This window comes from Pseudopipra pipra, chromosome 3, assembly GCF_036250125.1.
Source record: "Pseudopipra pipra isolate bDixPip1 chromosome 3, bDixPip1.hap1, whole genome shotgun sequence".
NCBI lineage: Eukaryota > Metazoa > Chordata > Aves > Passeriformes > Pipridae > Pseudopipra > Pseudopipra pipra.
The window spans coordinates 89,566,622-89,585,900 of record NC_087551.1 but is presented as its reverse complement, the minus strand read 5'-3'; the positions used below and the strand labels follow the sequence as shown (position 1 = coordinate 89,585,900).

Below are 19,279 nucleotides of genomic sequence, written 5' to 3'. Positions count from 1 at the left end.
ATCTTCTGAGTGCCCAATAATATCAGCCTCAAACCCAACTATTTTGATATTGAGATTCTGTTATTATAAGGAAAAATTGCTATGCATTTCATACTCTCCCTATCAGATATTTTTACCCATGCCTTTTAATATGTTCTTTGGATTGTAAATGTCATGAAAGTCATAGGCATTTATAGCTTCAAGAGGAAAAAAGAAAAAAGGAAAAAGAAAAAAGAGAGAACATGGATAGGATTTGATATTTTTAAATATCAAATGTCTTAACTGCCAGGCTCCTATTTTCCTGAAGGCTAGAAGGATGGAGAAACGTTAGCATGGGCTAACACCCATACGGCTTTGCAGCCTTTAAGGACGGTTAAAGCTAAGCATAAGAAATGAAGCTTTAAATATATTGGCAGGATTCTACAGGCATCCTAATGTATCAAAAATTTGTCATCTGTCATCAAATTTATCAGCTGACTACTTTAACATCTTTAGACCAGACACAAAGTATGCCATTAATACCTATTGCTAACATTATTTTTATAGATCTTGGTGTTTCATGGAAGAAGGATTTCTAGTAACTTTTCACATGTATGAAAACACACTCAGCATTATTAATTGGTCCTGACACAAGCAATATATTTGCTGTATATAACTGAGCAAAAAGCCTTACTCAGTGCAAAGCTTTCATCAAATTATCTGCCAGTGAAAGCTGACAAGCTGATTGAAAATGTCAGGGGAAGGTGATATATAACAACACAATTTTCATTGCACAAAGCAGTATTTTTAGTCCCTACAATTTGTACTGAAATTCATTATTCTTCTCCATTATGGGTAAAGGGTAAACTCTGTAAGTGCCCAAGTCTGTGACTTCTCTAATTTTAAATCTAGCTCAAATGACTGCTTTCTGCAGGGACATGACTAAATGATAAACGGTCACCCACCAGGCATTTGTCCCCTGTTCACATTCAGGGAAAGCTATCAAGAATTAAACTCTGTGCAGCCATTACACTGGTAGGAATATTAAAGTTGGGACTGTGTACATTAGATACAGCATAATGAATACTGTTGCATTGCAGTCGGTCTAGAATTGATGTCACGGGACAGATGTCTGTGTCACAAGCACAGAGAGCTTCAGCACTGTAATTCAGTACCTGCTCTTGGTTGAACATTTCTTGACACAACATAATCACTTGCCATCCCTGTGGCCTCCTTGTGGGAATCCAAATAGGCTGGTGTTTTTTTATCACAGCAGGAATTTATTGAACTGCCTGGACACACCTGTGCACAAAATGATCTAGCAGTATTCATTATATGTACTCAAATGAGAAAATTATACATGGGAATGTGTAAAACCATTTGAAAAAGCTGTTACATGTAAGATTTATTTTTTAAAAGTTAAAGTAGCCAAGTGGTAAATTCAAACTGGTAAAATTAAATAATTCATAGAATCTTAGAATATCCTGTGTTGGAAGGGACTCAAGCATCACCAAACTCCAGCTCCTGGCTCTGCACAGGACAGTGCCAAGAATCACACAATGTACCTAAGAGTATTGTCCAAACACTTGAACTCTGGCAGCGTTGGTGCTGTGAGTACTTACTTCCCCTATTCCAGTGCCCAACCACACTCTGGGTGAAGAACCTTTTTCTAATATCCAGCCTAAACCTCCCCTGACACAACTTCAGGTCATTCTCTTGGATCCTGCCACTGCTCACCAGAGAGAAGAAACTAGTGCCTGCCCCTCTGCTTTCCCTCACAAGGAAGTTGTTTCCCTCAGTCTCCTCTTCTCCAGACTGAACAAGCCCAGTAACCTCAGATGCTCTTCAAACGACTTCACCTTTAGGCCCTTCACCATTTTCATATTCCTCCTTCAGATGCTGATCATTCACTGATCTTTTGTTAGTTTTGGGGGTTGCTTTTATTGATTGTTATTACTATTACTACTATTATTATTATTAACTGTATTTATAACTATGTGTTAGAAAAAATTCAGATCAAGGAATTTCAGCCAAGTCTTTTCTTTAAATGATATTTCCCATTGTACAGGCAATGAAGCACATATGTGAATCCTCTGCTTAACAAGAAATGCCGGTACAATAGCTATCTTTAAATTTAAAATAAATAATTTTTTAAAAATTCAAAATATTATTTTAAAGTAATTTTAATTTTTTTTTTCTTTAGTTCAAAGAGTAAGTTATGTGCAGTATTTGCATTAAACTGTCATTATAATAAGACTGTACTAAAACAAAGAAAGTAACATTTTTGACTCTACAGCACTTTTCAGGGGATAATCCACTAAAGCTACATGGACACAGAGGATAAAGAAATATCATCTCCAAGTCACACAGAAAACAAGTCCCATACCTAACTTTTAGTTCAGTGAACACTTTGGTAGACTGTGTATGAAAAAAGTTCCCAGGCCTCACTTAGAAGCAAGAAATTTTAGAGGTCACAGCATACAGTGACAAAGGTCTTCAGTCATGTATACCTCTATGTTTTCCTTTAGCAGAACGTGGATTTTTATTCTCAAGTTCCTCACCTCCAATGCAAAGTAAACTGAAATATGTTAGTTACTCAACTGCAAAAACAAAAATGTTTTTGTGTGAAACATACCAAGGGAAAAACCAAGCTTGTTACTTTCTCTCCTCTAGTTCTTCTATATTTCAGGGTTGACACAATTCAGGAAAAGCATATACAAGCCAAGATTAGCAGCACACACAAAACACATTCAGTAATTATTAGAAAGAAAATAAACCCACAAAGGTATTACTCACACTAGGAGTAAACTGCAGCAAATTCTTTAGAAACCAATAAATTCCCAGTAGAAACTAAAAATTGTTTTAGCAAGAAACAGAACCACCTGTCTTCTCTCTCCAGGGTAAAAGAACATCAAGAACCAAAACTGTTATTGAAAACTTGCACTTGGGTCTCCTGGTTTGTGTGAATTTAAAAGCGTGTTTTCCACTGGATGATCACACAGTCTAGATGGGATCTTTACAGACCCGTTTCTTGACACCTCTTCAATGCTAACAGCTTTATTTGGTCACTTCATAGGAAGACTGGGACTCAAACTGTTGTATACAGGCTCTATACCTAAATAGACCATTTATATATAAAAAAACCTCTGCCCAAAGCACTGAATAGCAGGGCAAAAACTAAGAATGTATAACTTTTTCTCTTGCAGAGGTAGAACTGAAGAGTCCTGCATAGGTAGACAGCGGTCATCTAGAGACTGAAATCCACATGACAGGGACCAGCAAATCCATCTCAGGAATAGCAAGACATCACTTTAACTCACCAGATACTCACCATGCTTTACTTCTATAGAAAAAAAAGCCCCACTGAATCACGAAATGGAAATTTGGTTTAGGTTATTGTGCAGCTCAAATGCAGAGATGAAATATTTAAAGCTATTTAGAAATTCATGGAAATTTTATACCACATATGAAAATTCTCTAGCAGAAGTTTGTGGTCAGCTGAGACCTGTAAGTGGACTTGAGTACTATGGCATTACATTAAATATTTGGTTGAAAGATTAGCTTGGTCCATTATAATGGATGGATTTGAATTAATCTGAGCAGAAATGAAGACTCCAGAACAGTAAAGTTCAAGATTTTTCCAAAATCTACAACACATTATTATTATTGAGATAGCTCATTTGCTCAAAGAGTTATTATTTAGAAGAATGTATCCTTTTTTCATTTTTTTACAAACTTTCTTCTTGAAAATTCCGAGGTGAACAAGTATCCTTGTCTTGCCAGGATAATAGTATGAGCAGATGGAGAAGCAGTACAGCAGATCCACTCATATCTCTTCATTTTGTGTTTTGAAGCGCTTTTACCACCAAAAAGAAAAAAAGCTTTGCAGAATGCTGAAATACACTGGCCACAGCATACATTATTGTTCCAGTCCCATCTGAAGTCTAATGAGAGTTGTAGTTGCCATTTTATTAAGGTTGATTAAAAAAGAAAAAGAAAAAAAGAGGCCAGATAGGTATACTCCAAAAACAGATGGCTAAATTGTATTGTAAATTCTGTGCCTGGTGGTGCATGATTATTCAAAAGTTTGTAAGAAAATTATTTCTTTGGTGGAAAGAGGTCAGGATCTGAAAGTCAACTTGATACCTAATTAAGAAAAAGAACAATATCACTAGTAATAAAGATTCTGCAGGTCAAGCATTTCCTTGGGCAACTTCTATGGAAACTGACTGTTCCCCAAATAGACTTTAAATTACATCTTGACAATTCTATTATCTTTAGTATGGTAGCATTTGAGGATGCAATTTGATGAGAAATCAGTTTGTTAAAGGACACTACGAATAAAACTGATTTCTGATGACTACATACAAAATAAAATATAATCTAATTCGATTTTAGATTGGTGTTGATTATAAAACATCAGAGACCAGTTTGTTAAAAGTCTGCCATTAATTTATGTAGGAGCATATAAACAAGTAAACATAAAAGTAAGTTCAATGACTTTTTTAATTGTAGTCATTTCAGGACTGAACTGTAGACAAAATTTCTCCCCATTAACATAAAAAGAAAATGAGACCAGTGACTAGAAAAAGAAAGTAAGAAAATAAGATAACAAGTAAGAAAAATAATATTATGTGTCTGGAACAAAACGGAAGTCAGTTGAAAAGATTAATAACACAATGGTAGAAAGTGTTAAAGACAAACTTTCTAGGGCAAGCTGTAATTCAGCAGCTTCTGTTCTCTATCTTGGAATTCTCTGGCAGAAACTGCTATGTATCATTTAAGAGACTTTTTTTGCTATCTCTGGGTTCATTGGAAAAACAATCAGTATACTGTTTGTGCTATCTTTGTCTCAGTATGATTTTCTGTCAAGACATGAACTTTCAATGAAAATGACAACTTTAAAAATTGTGAAAGATAATGTTAACTTATGAATTGTCTTTTTCCAATTTTTGTTTACCATGGGTGTTTTTGGGACTTGATTGACAGTATTATTCTGAAATTCTGAAGTTCCATAATAAGTCCAAAGACTATTTTGATGATCTTACTAACTTATTAATTTGCTTATAGAGCTAAAACTATACAATCAAGTGAAATCACTGTTTCTCAGTAAAAATTTGCTTATTCTGTCTAAACTAAAAATCTATTACATATATATATGCATGTGTATACATATATATATATATATATACACGTGTCTCAAATCATACTAGTACATGAATAAAATGGATAGTTACTGTATACATTCAAATTTCTAGGTTGAACAAAATAATCACAAGGTAGACCTTGACCATAAATATATAGACTTTCTCGATCTCTCCAAATATAAAACATAAAAGAGAAACATATAGCAAGCAAATCAACGGAAAAATAATTGAAAAAAAAAAAAAAGAGAGAGTTTGAGAAGACAATACTTTCAGTATTGTCCTTACTACAAATTGAAATTGGAAACACTAGTTTATGTGGCAGTTTTACAAGTATCTTGTATAGACCAAGTTTTGTTCCATTACCTATCCCTCACCCCAAGAATTTGGCTGATACACAGTTTAACAGGAATTGTTAATGAAAAGGATGATACAGCAGTTAGGTTGCTTGTTGCAGCTACCTGAAATGATTTTGGAGCTGTGGTAAAATGGAGAAGCTATTGCCAATCACAGACCAGTAAACTGTAGGAACCAGCAACTGCAGAGTCTATATTCTGAACATGGTGCTGTTTCACATATAACCAGCTATTGGGGTCACATAATTAAAAAAGAAAGCCTTCAGCAGGTAAATCACTATATGTTTAGAATTTCCAAGTAACAGAAGCCATTACAGAGAGCTTTACAAGGATGTTTGTGGGGTTTTCTCAAAGCAACAGTATGCATTAGGAAGTCTAAAAAGTAATGGTCAACACATTTATTAATAACATTACATTCTGAAAGTGCCTTCCTCTCCTAAAACAAAGAAGGAAACACATTGTATTGTCACAAGAGGCTATAAAACTGTCTATAAGCCAAGCATCACAAAAAACATAGAAGTTATGTATGTTGCTTATAGCTCTATCATTACCTTTTACTGTGATTGACTGCTCATCTCTTTTACCAACATATCTTTTAAAAACATTTCTATTGATCAAAGTTTGTCTTCCCTTTCCCTCTTTTAATGAAATGCCAGACCTTTTTTCTCTTCTTTCAACTTCTCTCTTATCGTCATTGTCTCCTGGCTCTATCTTATTTCTCCCATGTACTTCTTGCATGTTCATATGTGTTTATGTGTTTGCATGTTAAGGTGTTTATATAGTGATTATGCTGCTTTACTGCAGGTATTAAATGCTTTACTGCATCTAGTTCTTGAACAAAAGTCCATGTTTGCATTTCATTCCACAAAGTCCATGAGAGGTCAGGCATCAAAATCTGTTCTGAAAACTCATACAATGTAATTGTTAGGACAAATAGAATATACTGGTACTTTTGATTTACTGCTGCTGAAGGCGGACTCCATCTGCCAGATCAGAAGCTTGAAGTTCTTACTGAGAACTAGAAAGAGAGTAGCCAACATTAGTGAGGACTTAAATCTTACTGATTAGTGCTAAGCTGTGAACACAAAACTGACTGCACCCAAGAGAGTACTTTTCTGCAGTGTGATAAGGCCTAGCCATGCACCACAAAAAAAAAAAAAAAAAAAGAAACTTCAGGGTTTTGATTGATTTGAAAAGAGCAGTACTGAGAAGTGGACCAATCTGAAAAAGTCTACACTGAAACACTTCTAAGGATGATCAGACACCTGATTCATGACTGGAGGACATACTTATATAAAACACAGCACAGCTTTGATTTAGTATGTTCCTGCTATCTTCCAGTGTCCAGGCATTGTTCAATACTAGCTGTATTTATCTCTTTTTTAAAGAAGCTAGAAATGCTATAATTTCCTTCCCCAGCTTGTGTTCTGGTTTGAACATTTTCTCTTAGAACGTTCATTTGGGGGGTTGCGGAAGGTGGAAAGGAGACACAAACATTCTTTCTAGTTTGTTTTTCAGGGCAAGAAGTCAATTGTCCTAATTGCAATTTCTCATCCTATATAAAGGCTGCTTTTAATTACAACTATATATCTACATCAGTAATGAGTCTATGTTTCTTTGTATTCTGAGAGCTTAGATTTATATTCCACTCTTCCTGGGACATTGTCTTGCTCAAAATAAGGAATCTCATACCTCTTCTGCCTCTAAGGAAGACCTGGAAATGATCAAGAGAGTGACCAAAAATAATGGTCTGATCGTGAGAGCAAAAGATGAGAAGTCTTGACAGAGAAGAGCCTGATCCTGACAAGGAGTGTTTGATAAATTGCCTAATGCTTACCTCTGGGAATTATATCCTATCCTTCTGAAAGCAAGAAAAAAAAATATCTACACATGTGTACGTATAAAATTTACCTAGCTTTATAATAGGAATAATGGTTAAGGAGAAATTTGATCCTAAACAGTGAGATACCCAGCATAAAACAGTTACTTCTGCAGTGAATTATAATTTATACAGTGCAATAAAAGTCACTGTGACAAAAAATAACCATGCACTTCCACTTTATTCTGGTTTTGAGATCAGATGCCCACTGTGACTCTTCAACCTTCCTGCTAAAAGCTGAAGTAACTCCCTCAAACCACAGAGCTACATTCCTCCCTTCAGTTTTAGCAATGGCTTAAGTCATGATGGCTTAAGTTACTGAGCTGATGCTTATTACACCAAGTAAACTGGAAATAGTGTAGAAGGCTTTTGCAATATTACATTACAGAACAATAAAATGGTAAATGTAAGTCCATGTGGATAAGTGTGAAGTAATGTTAGGCACTAAGAACATAGAGACAAGGAAATAGAAAGGTCTCATTAGGCTCATGTACTGGTGATGTCCCCATACAATGAATATGGAGTGGTCTGGCCTCCCCATCTCATAGGTAGGCAGTGTAGAACTGGAAAAACCTTCTCACTAAGCAGATGAGAAAGGATGGAAGAATAGCATGGTGCTTAAACTTTACCACAATAGCCATTCAGCTTTCATTGGGACGTGCTCAAACTCTCTATAGGTTATTCATATTTATGATGCTTTTAGCATTGACTGGAACGTGCTTTGATCATGGACAAGTGCTGCACACTAACTGATTAAGCTCTGTGTGTGCATTTTATTGGGTTTCCTAACACAAAACAAAAGATAAAACCACTAGGTTGGAAAAAAGGGTAAAGAAGAGGTGATATGAATGCCACTGGCATTTTCTTCTCAAGAGAACCCAACATAACAACACCATCAGGATTTGGAGGAGGATGGACATGAGAGTGACAGCAAAAGGACAAGAGAAACGTATCACCAGCATGCCTGTGCACACTACTGGCTCATGTTCAGATTGCAGAGCCCCAGGTTTTTCTCAACAGAGCTGCAACCAAATCTCCCAGTCCACCATATTTTCCTGTTAGAGGTTCTAACAATAATTCAATTCCACTGTTCCTACTTCACATACACCAGCACATTAAGTCCACTGGCAGCACTATTTCTTCCTAAGTTTATGCTTGTTTTAACTTCCCCATAACTTTGTACTCCAACTTCATCCTGACTAATCTACCTCTTTCTCAAACACATCCAGCCTATTTTACACATCTCTGTCTCCCTCTGTAGTTTCACTGTGTTTATAGCAAAACCTCCTCAAGTTTAAGTCTTAATTTTGCATTACTTTTATGGTCAGTTTATTTCTCACAGTTTTATTCTCTTTTCAAAGAATAAGGATTTTCAGAAACCTCTTCTTATGAAATGTTCCTGGACATGTGAGACCTTCCATAACTCAGATATGATGCAGACTGACCACAACCATCTTCGTTGTCATCCTTCAAACACTCTCTAATAGAATTAATATCTTAAAAAAAACCTGCACACAATATTTAAGGCGAGGCTGCCCCAGTGCAGAGCAGAGCGGGACAATCACCTCCCTCAACTGGCTGCTGATGCTTCGCCTGATGCCCCCCAGGACACAGGTGGCCCTCCTGGCTGCCAGGGCACTGCTGACTCAGATTCAACTTGCCATCGACCAGGACCTTCAGGTCCCTTTCCACGGCACTGCTTTCCAGCATCTCATTCCCTAGTCTGTACGTACATCTGAGGTTGCCCCATCCCAGTTGGAGCTATAAGAAGGGAAATTTGTTTCCCTCTTCCCTTGTAAGAAAAAAAAGATAAAAATTAAGTCAGGATATATTAAAGGATTTTCCCTGTTCTTTGTTTTCTATTAAAAAGTAGACACTGCCTACAAATTAGGTCAAGTTACAAAGTCACAAACAACAAAAAAAGCCCTTGCAACTTCATGTTCTTTTTATAGAATTTTACCATGTTTTCCAAACTATATAATTCACTGTCAACTAAGACTGAACATAATTCTTTCTCATTCACTTACCATATTTCAGCCAGTGACCTTGAAATATGAATAATTAAATCTCTTTGGAAATATGTAAACAATGGAAATGCAAAACAGAAAAAATTAAACCTCATATCACTCACTGGTCAGTGTAAAGTAGGTATTGGCAACTGGTTGGCTGAACACATTCAAGCAGTCTTGTTGTTTCTGTTCAAATTGAACATTACTCAAGTAACACTCTCATAATATTATTTAAAAATTAATTTAATTGTGAACTGCTCTATTCAGGTTCAATCACTATGTTTTTTTAAAACAGCATGCATATGAGTGGATTTTTTAACAGTTTAGACAAATGACAGTTTATACTTTAAATCAAATACACAAACAGAATCTGAGTGTTTATACAAATATTCTTTGATCATGTTCTACTATTATATCTACTGACTTTAGCAATCTACTGACATAAAGCCGATGGATATTAACGAAATAAAATATGAAGGTCCTTTCTCCTTGATCTCAAGGTTGAAAGATAGATATCAATCTTTCATAGCTCTGAAATTAACTGATGCATAGGGGGTTTTTTTTGTTTGTTTTGTTGGGTTTTGTAGTTGTTTTTTTTTCTTCTTTTGGTTGGTTGGTTTTTGTTTTTATTTTTGGGGGTTTTTTTGTTGTTTGTTTTGGGGGTTTTTGTGTGGTTTATGTTTTTTTTTTTTTTGGTTGATTTTTTTAAAGATCTTGACATTAATATTTCAATTTCAGTTTTGTTTGGTACTTAACAAACAGTTACATTTTGAAGTATTGTAGCACGGAGAAGAGGCTGACATTCACTCATGTCCTGATGCTAAAACGTACTTCAAAATGAAAACCAATTCAGCTGACTCTCGAAGGAAGATCATTTGTTTATTTGCATTAGGGGCATCATTTCATCAGTATCAGAAATTATGGGATTTTAAGACACACCATTCTGGGAATAAATTGATTAGCTTTTGATCAAACAGGTGTAGCAGAAGACAAAGAGATTCAAAGAAGGAGAGAGAGTGAGAGAGAAGGGATAGAAACACTGATTATATTAGTGAGGGAGGGGAGTCTAAAAATCCCAGACTACTTTTCCTTTCCCTGTCACTTTATCCCCATTTTATCTGCCCCCAAACCCCACTCATTCACTAGATTTAATTAATAAGTTAAGGTGCTGATAAAGCACTCACTACTTCTGACTTCAGAAATACCACTGAAGATATCCACTTGAGAAAATATACTGGCTCAACTCATAGCTTGTTGCAAGTCAAAACACTACCTAATTATCATATTTCTCACTCAGTAAGATCCCAAGAGTACTTAAAGTTCTATATTTTGCAGTGTTTTCCCCAGTGATTGCTTACATGAATAGCTTTTTTCACTTAAGTCAGTGAACATTTATCCTATTTCCCTGACACTCACTTTCTCTCCCTTTCCTCTCCATCTTCAAGAGTTCAACCAAAGTTTACTTGTTCAAAGATAGGCTTTTTAATGCAGAGAATAACTTTGTGATGACAGAGGCTTTATCTTGTTTATTCATAGTTTACCTTTAAAGGGATGACTCCCAGCAGCAACAAGGAAATACCCATTAGCTTTTGCCCTTCTACTACACTACCAGTGAGCAGAAACACTGCAAGCTGAGGATGGAAGAGAATGGTCCTTCTCCAGAAACCTACTCCATTGGGATAAAGAGAGTAAGACATACTTCCAGAAAGGAGTTTGTAACAGGAACAAGGAATAACATGTAGGGAACAGTAACATCCCTTTAGTGATGACAGTAAGACTTTTTCCAAGGGACTCAGTAGACACTATACAGAGATTTTTGCTGTCAAACCTCTCCTCTGTTTTAAAGCACACAAGCTTTAAAGAACGTAAAAATTCATAGTCCTTACATAAGTACAAAACTTAGTTTCAGAGACTGATATTACAAGACCAAGCATTATACAATTATGCTTTCAAGTAGTCTGTCCTTCATTTCTCCAGCCACAATACTACTTCACATAGAAAGATAAAGTCTTACATCTGTGTTACAACAACATCTCTAGGTTTACTGTGTATTTAAACTGTAGGTTTATTAAAGATAAAAAGATAAAAGAAAAAATTAACAGTTACATGAAAAAAAAAGCCAAAATATTTCATGAAAGCTATCCAAAAAGTTCTTCTTGCATAACCTATCTTATCTTTCCTGCTTCCTGTTCCTGCCATTTCCCATGATTGTTGCAAGTCAGGAGTATTCCTAACTCAGCACTCCACTACAAGCCCCTGCTTGTTCTTATTGCATCCCTCATCCACTGTCCCTACATTTTCTTTCACCAAAAAGCCAGGTCACGTTTCTTCATGTTGTTCCACATTTCAGCTTTCTTATTCTCTTCTCCATCAAGATTCCTGTGTAAACTTGTTTTCCCTCTCTACATTTTCTACCTTCCCCCTACTCCTCCCTGCTGAAACCTCTAAAATCTGAAAGTTCCCACAGTAGGAAAAGACCACAAAACTTTGCAGTAGGTTTCATAAGTCAAAAACAAACAAAAAAACCCCAAAACCGCAAAGAAAATCCCTAAAAAATTTACAAAAAACCCCTTTCTGGATCCAGAAGGACAGGAGCTATTGCTGAACACTTTCTTAGGATTATAGAAGCACCTTCATGTTTTATGTTAAGACACTGCTAGCTTTCCCACATAATTCTAGTTTACCCATAAATATTCTTTCCACAAATAAAAACAAAAAACACCCCTGTGAAAAAAGTTTTTAAGAATTCAAGCATTCATGAAATATTAAAGATACGGAAAATACAGAGCAAAGCAGTATTGCATACCAACACAAAGGTTCTTAAGAAGCTCTCAATAGCTCTTCGCAAAAAAAAGAGTTTCTTCTTAAAATATAATTCTATATAGGAGGTATTCAGCACCATATAAAACTGAGATTTTTGCAAAGCAGCATTTCTGTGTTGAGCAAATTAACCCATGATCTTAAAGCTCTTTTACAACCAAAATGATTCTATATTTCTATGATTTCAGTCAAAGTATTATTTCAATGTAACATTAAATTTAAGCCAAATTCAGTTGATTTTTTACCTTTCTCATAGGTATCAAACTTTAATGGTATCTCAAGAAATATGGCATAGTGTTGAACAAGATGATTAGTGCTTCCTACACTTTTCCTCAACATACACAAAGCCAATATCACAAACTACTGATACCTTCTCCCCATGAGAGATTTAGTAACCATGCTTTGCTACTGTATGGATCTAGAATTACTGGCATTCTGAGCACTTTCACATTCACACCTATTTAGGGGGTGAAACAAAGTCATTATTTTTGTAGATGTCTAGGCTTCAATTGCTCATACATTCAGCTAATTAGCCATTAGCTGGATTTTAGGCCATTTATTACCTTAAACTACTGAAATCTATGGCTTCTGTTTCTTGATCATTAGATTATAGAGATACTTCCCACTTGTCCTATGAAAGAAGTGAAACTGTTATAACCCAGAATATGCAATTAATGAACTCAGTTGCCAAGTTAGAAAACACTGAAAATTTCAAAAAGTAATGCTCTTCAAAAGTTTAGAAAGAAAGATTAAAGAGTAGGCCCTACAATCTGGTGACTGAGTCTAGAGAAGGGAAGACTGAGAGGGGATCTCATTAATGCCTATAAACATCTCAAAGGCAGGTGCCAAGAGGATGGTGCCAGACTCTTTTTGGTGGTGCCCAGTGACAGGACGAGGACTGATGGCCATAAATTAAAACACAAGAAGTTTCACCTCAACATGAAGAAGAACGTCTTTACATAGAAGGTGTCAGATCATTGGAAGAGGCTGCCCAGGGAGGTTGTGGAGCGTCTCCCTCTGGAGACATTCAAAACCCACCTGTACATGTTTCTGTGTCACCTGCTGTAAGTGACCCTGCCTTGGCAGGGGAGTTGGATGAGGTGATCTCCAAAGGTCTCTTACAACTCTAACAATTCTGTGATTCCATGAGAACCAGTAACATATTATGAAAAAACCCACAAAAGACAAACTGGAAGTCAGCAGCTTTTCAATACAAAACATAATAAAAAATCCAGGAGGAGTAAGAACACAGGAATCTGTCTTCTTAGGTTTGGTCATTTTATTGGTTGTTTTTAAGAGGCGCATTTGCTTCTCATTTTCCAGAGTGATTTTGATAGAAATCTCCAAACCTTGAAGAACAGATTCATGTTTGACCTAGTAAGCCCTTTTCATCTCCAGTTCTGTAACCACGCTGAGGGAGTTCAAAGTGCTCATAATGATTTACATAAGAAGATTTACTCACCTCAACTGTCAAGCACAATTTCAGAACAAATAATGAAACCACCATACCTACTGTGACTTTCAAACCTGACACTGATGATTATATCTTGTTGCTTATTTTTTAAAAAACTTAACTGGCGTATTAAATTTATGACTTTAACTGACCAAACTTGCATTGAAAATTTCCATGTGGTACAGTTGCTTCATTAGCCCTGCCTTAGTTAACTCTATGTATTCCTTTTCCATTAGACAAACCTATTCCACATGATTTTATGTAGAGAAAGACAATATGAGCTTTTTTTGACATTAACTGTACCTCAACAGCTGTCAAGATTTGGGACAAGCACTGCATTCTTGCTGTCACAAGGAAGTCAAAATTTTGAGCTCTATTTCTCTAGTAAGATCCAATTGCTAGAAAAGAAAGTTAGAATAAGTCCCAGGTTTTATGACATATTTTCCAGTTTCTTTATCAGGTTGTTGGTTAAAAGCAAGACTCATGGAACACCTGCTCCAAGTTCTGGCAAAACGTTATACTTCTAGCCTGGAAACTTCTGCTCCAGGGGCTGTAAGAGAGAAGAAATCAACATGTGAGGACAATGAAGTTCTATGCCCTTCCCTGTGAAAATCCGCATTTCAGTTATCCCTAGGAATAGAATTCAACTAATTTTATGTCTTCTTTGCATTACATATGGGGGGAAAAAAAGTAGGGGAGAAGGATAATGTAACCAATTGTTCAGAACAGTGTTGCAAGGATCTTAAAGGAAGTGACTTAGTTTGAAAGTTATCTTTAAAGAAGAACTAAAACTATAAAAAAATTAATGTTACTGTAAAAGGGCCAGACTATATTGGTATTTCAATGCCAAAATTCCAAAATAATTCAACTATTGAATTGCACTAAGATACATAAGCCAAAAATGATTTGTTCCTATTTTTTTATTTAGCATTGGTTTATGACAACCAATCAACCCTTTTGTCAGAAAGAGTATGAAACTCCAAATTTTGTCACAGAAAATGTGACAACAGCCTTATTGTTCAATTTCAGAAGTTCTCATTCTCCAGAAATGCTTTAAACGAATGAATATAAAAAGGCAAGAACAGATCAAACATACAAGTCTCTCTGCTATTCTCCTATTATTCTTCAGCTCTGATATAACTTTGATGGCTTTCACACTAATACCTTTAATCTCTGATTATCCACATTTCTATTCTTTAAAAAGAGATAGGAAGATTAAAACTGCACACAGTATTCAAGATACAAACATCTACACCGTATCTTTGATGCTGTAGAATCTCCCATTTATTTTCTTAATAATTTCCAAGAATTGATTTGGTATTTTTTTATGATTACTCTACGCTGAGCTGAAACACAAATATCAGGTATGAACACAGAAAACTGCTCCTTAGTCTGTCACTGTGAGCTGACTCAGGACTTTTTGATCTTCCTTCTGTGCCTGTACACCTTTTCACACATATGCTCAATTTCATTATGATATTTCATAATACAGTTCCACACTGTCATAAGACTCTTTATTCTACAGTCTTCAACTGATTAACTTGATTTCCTGAGTGAACTGTTTTTCATTCTGCTGATTATTCCATTTTCAAGGTATTAAAGAACTTTTCCGCCTGTAGTTTCACTACTGATCTCCGTCTACAATAAACATTTACTGTTTTACTGTTTCCTGCCCTCTAGCTGATCACTTTCCATAAAAATCTGTTTTTAGGGACTCAGCAGCAGCCTTTTAGAAATTTAGAAATCTTCCATCAATCTCTTATCCACACAACAGCTAACTCTTTCAAGCATTCCAATAAGTCTTACAGTAGCATTTCTCTTAAAAAAAAACCAACCAAAACAAAACAAACCAGACTTGTTGGGATGAATGAGGAGAGGAGCAGGAAAACCTATCTTACCAATGGGCAGCTAAAGGATTGGTGCCACTGGCAGAATTTTGGGTTTTTTGACCATTGGGCAAATTCTATGGTACTGAGCCTGCTAGAGTCAGATGGGCTTCATCTATCTAGCAAGGGCAAAAGGACTGTAGCCCATAAGTTGTCGGGGTTGATCAGGAAGCCTTTAAACTATGTTTGAAGGGGGAAGGGTTGAAAGCAGGCTCTCCAGAGATGAGCCTAAGGGTGGAAACCAGAGTTAGAAGTGATGTCAGCAGCCCAGCTGAAGTGTATATACACCAATGCACACAGTATGGGTAACAAACAAGAGGATCTGGAAGCCACTGTGCAGCAGGAAAGCTGTGATGTAGTTGCCATCATGGAAACGTGGTGGGATGACTGGCATGACTGGAGTGCTGCCATGGATGGCTACAAGCTCTTCAGAAGGGACAGAGACAAGTTAGGAAAGGTGGAGGGGTGGCTCTGTATGTTAGAAAGACTCTTGACTCTCTAGAACTTGAAGTCAGTAATGATAATGTTGAGTGCCTGTGGACCAGAATCAGGGAGAAGGCCAACAAGGCTGACATCCTGGTGGGAGTCTGTTATAGACCGCCTAATCAGGATGATGAGGGTGACAAATTATTCTACAAGCAGCTGGCAAATGTTTCAAAATCGCCAGTCCTTCTCCTTGTGGGCGACTTTAGCCTGCCAGATGTCTGCTGGGAACTCAACACAGCAGAGAAGAGACAGTCTAGGAGAATCCTAGAGTGTATAGAGGATAATTTCCTGCTCGAGCTGGTAAATGAGCCTACCAGGGGTGGGGTCCCGCTAGACCTGCTGTTCACAAACAGAGAAGGGTTGGTGGGAGATGTAGTGGTCAGAGGCCATCTGGGGCACAGTGACCATGAAATAATAGAATTTTCAATACTCAGGGACACAAAGAAGGCCATCAATGAAACTCCTGCCCTGGACTTCCATGGGGCAGATTTCGACCTACTCAGAAGACTGGTTCAGAGGGTACCTTGGGAAACAGACTTTGAAAACAAAGGGGTCCAGGAGGGATGGACATGCTTCAAGAAGCACGTCTTGAATGCACAGGAGCAGGCTGTCCCAGTGTGCCAAAAGGCGAGCTGGGGGGAAGATGGCCAGCCTGACTGAACAGGGAGATTTTGAAGGAAATTAGGGGAAAAAAGACAGCTTACATATTATGGAAAAAAGGGCTGGCTATTCATGAAGAGTTTAGGAATAATGTTAGATCATGTAGAAAGAAAATTAGAGAGACAAAGGCACAATCTGAACTCAATCTAGCCACTTCTGCTAGGGATAACAAGAAGTGCTTCTACAAATACATCAACAGCAAAAGAAGGGGCAAGGAAAACCTCCATTCTTTTTTGGACATGGGGGAGAACACAATCACCAAAGATAAGGAAAAGGCTGAGGTACTCAACACTTTCTTTGTCTCTGTTTTCAACAGTAAGACAGGTTGTCCTTTGGACAACTGGCCTCCAGCAGTGGTAGACAGAGACAGGAAGCTGAATAGCCCCCCTGTAATCCAGGAGGAAATAGTTAGTGACCTGCTGAGCCACTGGGATCCCCCCAAGTCTACGGGACTAGACAGGATACATCCTAGTGTGATGAGGGAGCTGGCAGAAGAGCTCGCCAAGCCTCTCTCCATCATCTACCAACAGTCCTGGCTCACTGGGGAGGTCCTAGATGTTTGAAAGTTGGCAAACGTCAAGTCCATCCATAAAAAGGGCTGCAAAGAGGACCTGGGAAACTATAGGCCTGTCAGCCTGACCTCAGTGCCTGTCAAGGTTATGGAGCAGATCATCCTCAGTGCAATCACTTACAGGATGGACAAGGGATCAGACCCAGCCAGCACGGCTTTAGGAAGGGCAGGTCCTGTCTGACCAACCTGATCTCCTTTTATGATCAGATGACCCTCCTAGTGGATGAGGGGAAGGCTGTGGATGTGGTCTATCTGGACTTCAGCAAAGACTTTGACACCGTCTCCCACAGCATACTCCTGAAAAAGCTGGCATCCCACGGCTTGGACAGGGGGACTCTCTGCTAGCTTAAGAACTGGCTGGAGGGCCAGACCCAGAGAGTGGTGGTGAACGGTGCTGCATCCAGTTGGCAGCCGGTCACTAGTGGTGTCCCCCAGGGATCAGTGTTGGGCCCAATTCTATTTAATATCTTTCTTGATGACCTGGATGAGGGAAATGAGTCCACCATTAGCAAATTTGCAGATGACACTAAGTATAGGGGGAAGTGTTGATCAACTGGAAGGCAGGAGGGCTCTGCAGAGGGACCTGGACAAGCTGGAGAGATGGTCTGATTCCAATGGGATGAGGTTCAATAAGCCCAAGTGCCGGGTCCTGCACTTTGGCAACAACAACCCCATGCAACGCTACAGGCTGGGCACAGAGTGGATGGAGAGCAGCCAGGCAGAAACAGAGCGGGGAGTTTGGATTGACAGGAAGCTGAACGTGAGCCAGCAGTGTGTCCAGGTGGCCAAGAAGGCCAGGATCAGGAACAATGTTGCCAACAGGTCCAAGGAAGTGATCCTTCCCCTGTACTCAGCGCTGGTGAGGCCACACCTGGAGTACTGTGTTCAGTTCTGGGCCCCTCAGTTCAGGAAGGATATTGAGGTGCTGGAGCGGGTCCAGAGAAGAGCAACAAGGCTGGTAAAGGGACTTGAGCACAAGTCCTGTGAGGAGTGGCTGAGGGAGCTGGGGTTGTTTAGCCTGGAGAAGAGGAGGCTCAGGAGAGACCTCATCACTCTCTATAACTACCTGAAAGGAGGTTGTAGCCAGGTGGGGCTTGGTCTCTTCTCCCAGGCAACCAGCAGTAGGACAAGGGGGCATGGTCTCAAGCTGGGCCAGAGGAAGTTTAGGTTAGATATTAGGAAGAAATTTTTTACAGAGAGAGTAATCAGGCATTGGAATGGGCTACCCAGGGAAGTGGTGGATTCTCTGTTTGTGGAGGTTTTTAATATGAGACTGGATGTGGCACTTAGTGCCATGGTCTAATAATCACGGCGGTAGTGGATCAAGGGTTGGACTTGATGATCTTAGAGGTCTTTTCCAACCTGGTTGATTCTATGATTCTATGATTGTTCATAACTAGGTCATATTTAGCTGTATATTCACCAATTCTATTCTTAAATATTATTTCTATTACCTTATCTAATACAGAAGGACATTATTCTTATGGCTTGTAGCTTCCTGGAGCTCTCCTAAAACCTTTTCTGGGATCACAGTTAATGTCTTGCCTAAACCTGACTTGGCATTGAAGAAACCAAAACTGTATAATGTTCATTTTCCTCTTTTATTTAACTATCGTCACTGTAGGTTTTTTTTACAAAAAGATCCTTTAGAAAGCTCACACTCAAAGAAGGAATCCAGTCTAAATGCTTACTCAGTTTCTTTTAAGTGAAGACAGAATAAAGTGAAAAAAGATGTAAAGGTTGATTTCAGTTTTTCTGTAATGTTCCTGGCTTCTCCATTACCCTTTTTTTACCTTTATCTATCAACCTTATAAACTTGCTCACTGACATCCTGCCCTTGAAATAAAGAAGAAAAATATGTTATTATAGACACATTTTGCTACTTGTTCTTCAAAGACTTTTTGATCTTTCTTATATTTTTATGTTTAGCCTGCCAGAGTTTCAGAATTTATTGTCTTTAATTTTCTTTATTTAGACAATACTTAGCCATACCAGTTTCCTCTAGCACTTTCTGTAGTCCATTTCTAAGTACTCTACAATGACAGTTAATCTCTATC

General features: G+C 37.8%; 1 protein-coding gene across 1 annotated transcript in view; it reads right to left on the bottom strand.

Annotated features, from left to right (window-relative positions):
* Positions 1-19,279, bottom strand: part of EYS (eyes shut homolog) — an 863,631-nt gene that overhangs the window by 302,268 nt on the left and 542,084 nt on the right. The gene's annotated exons all lie outside the window — the stretch shown is intronic.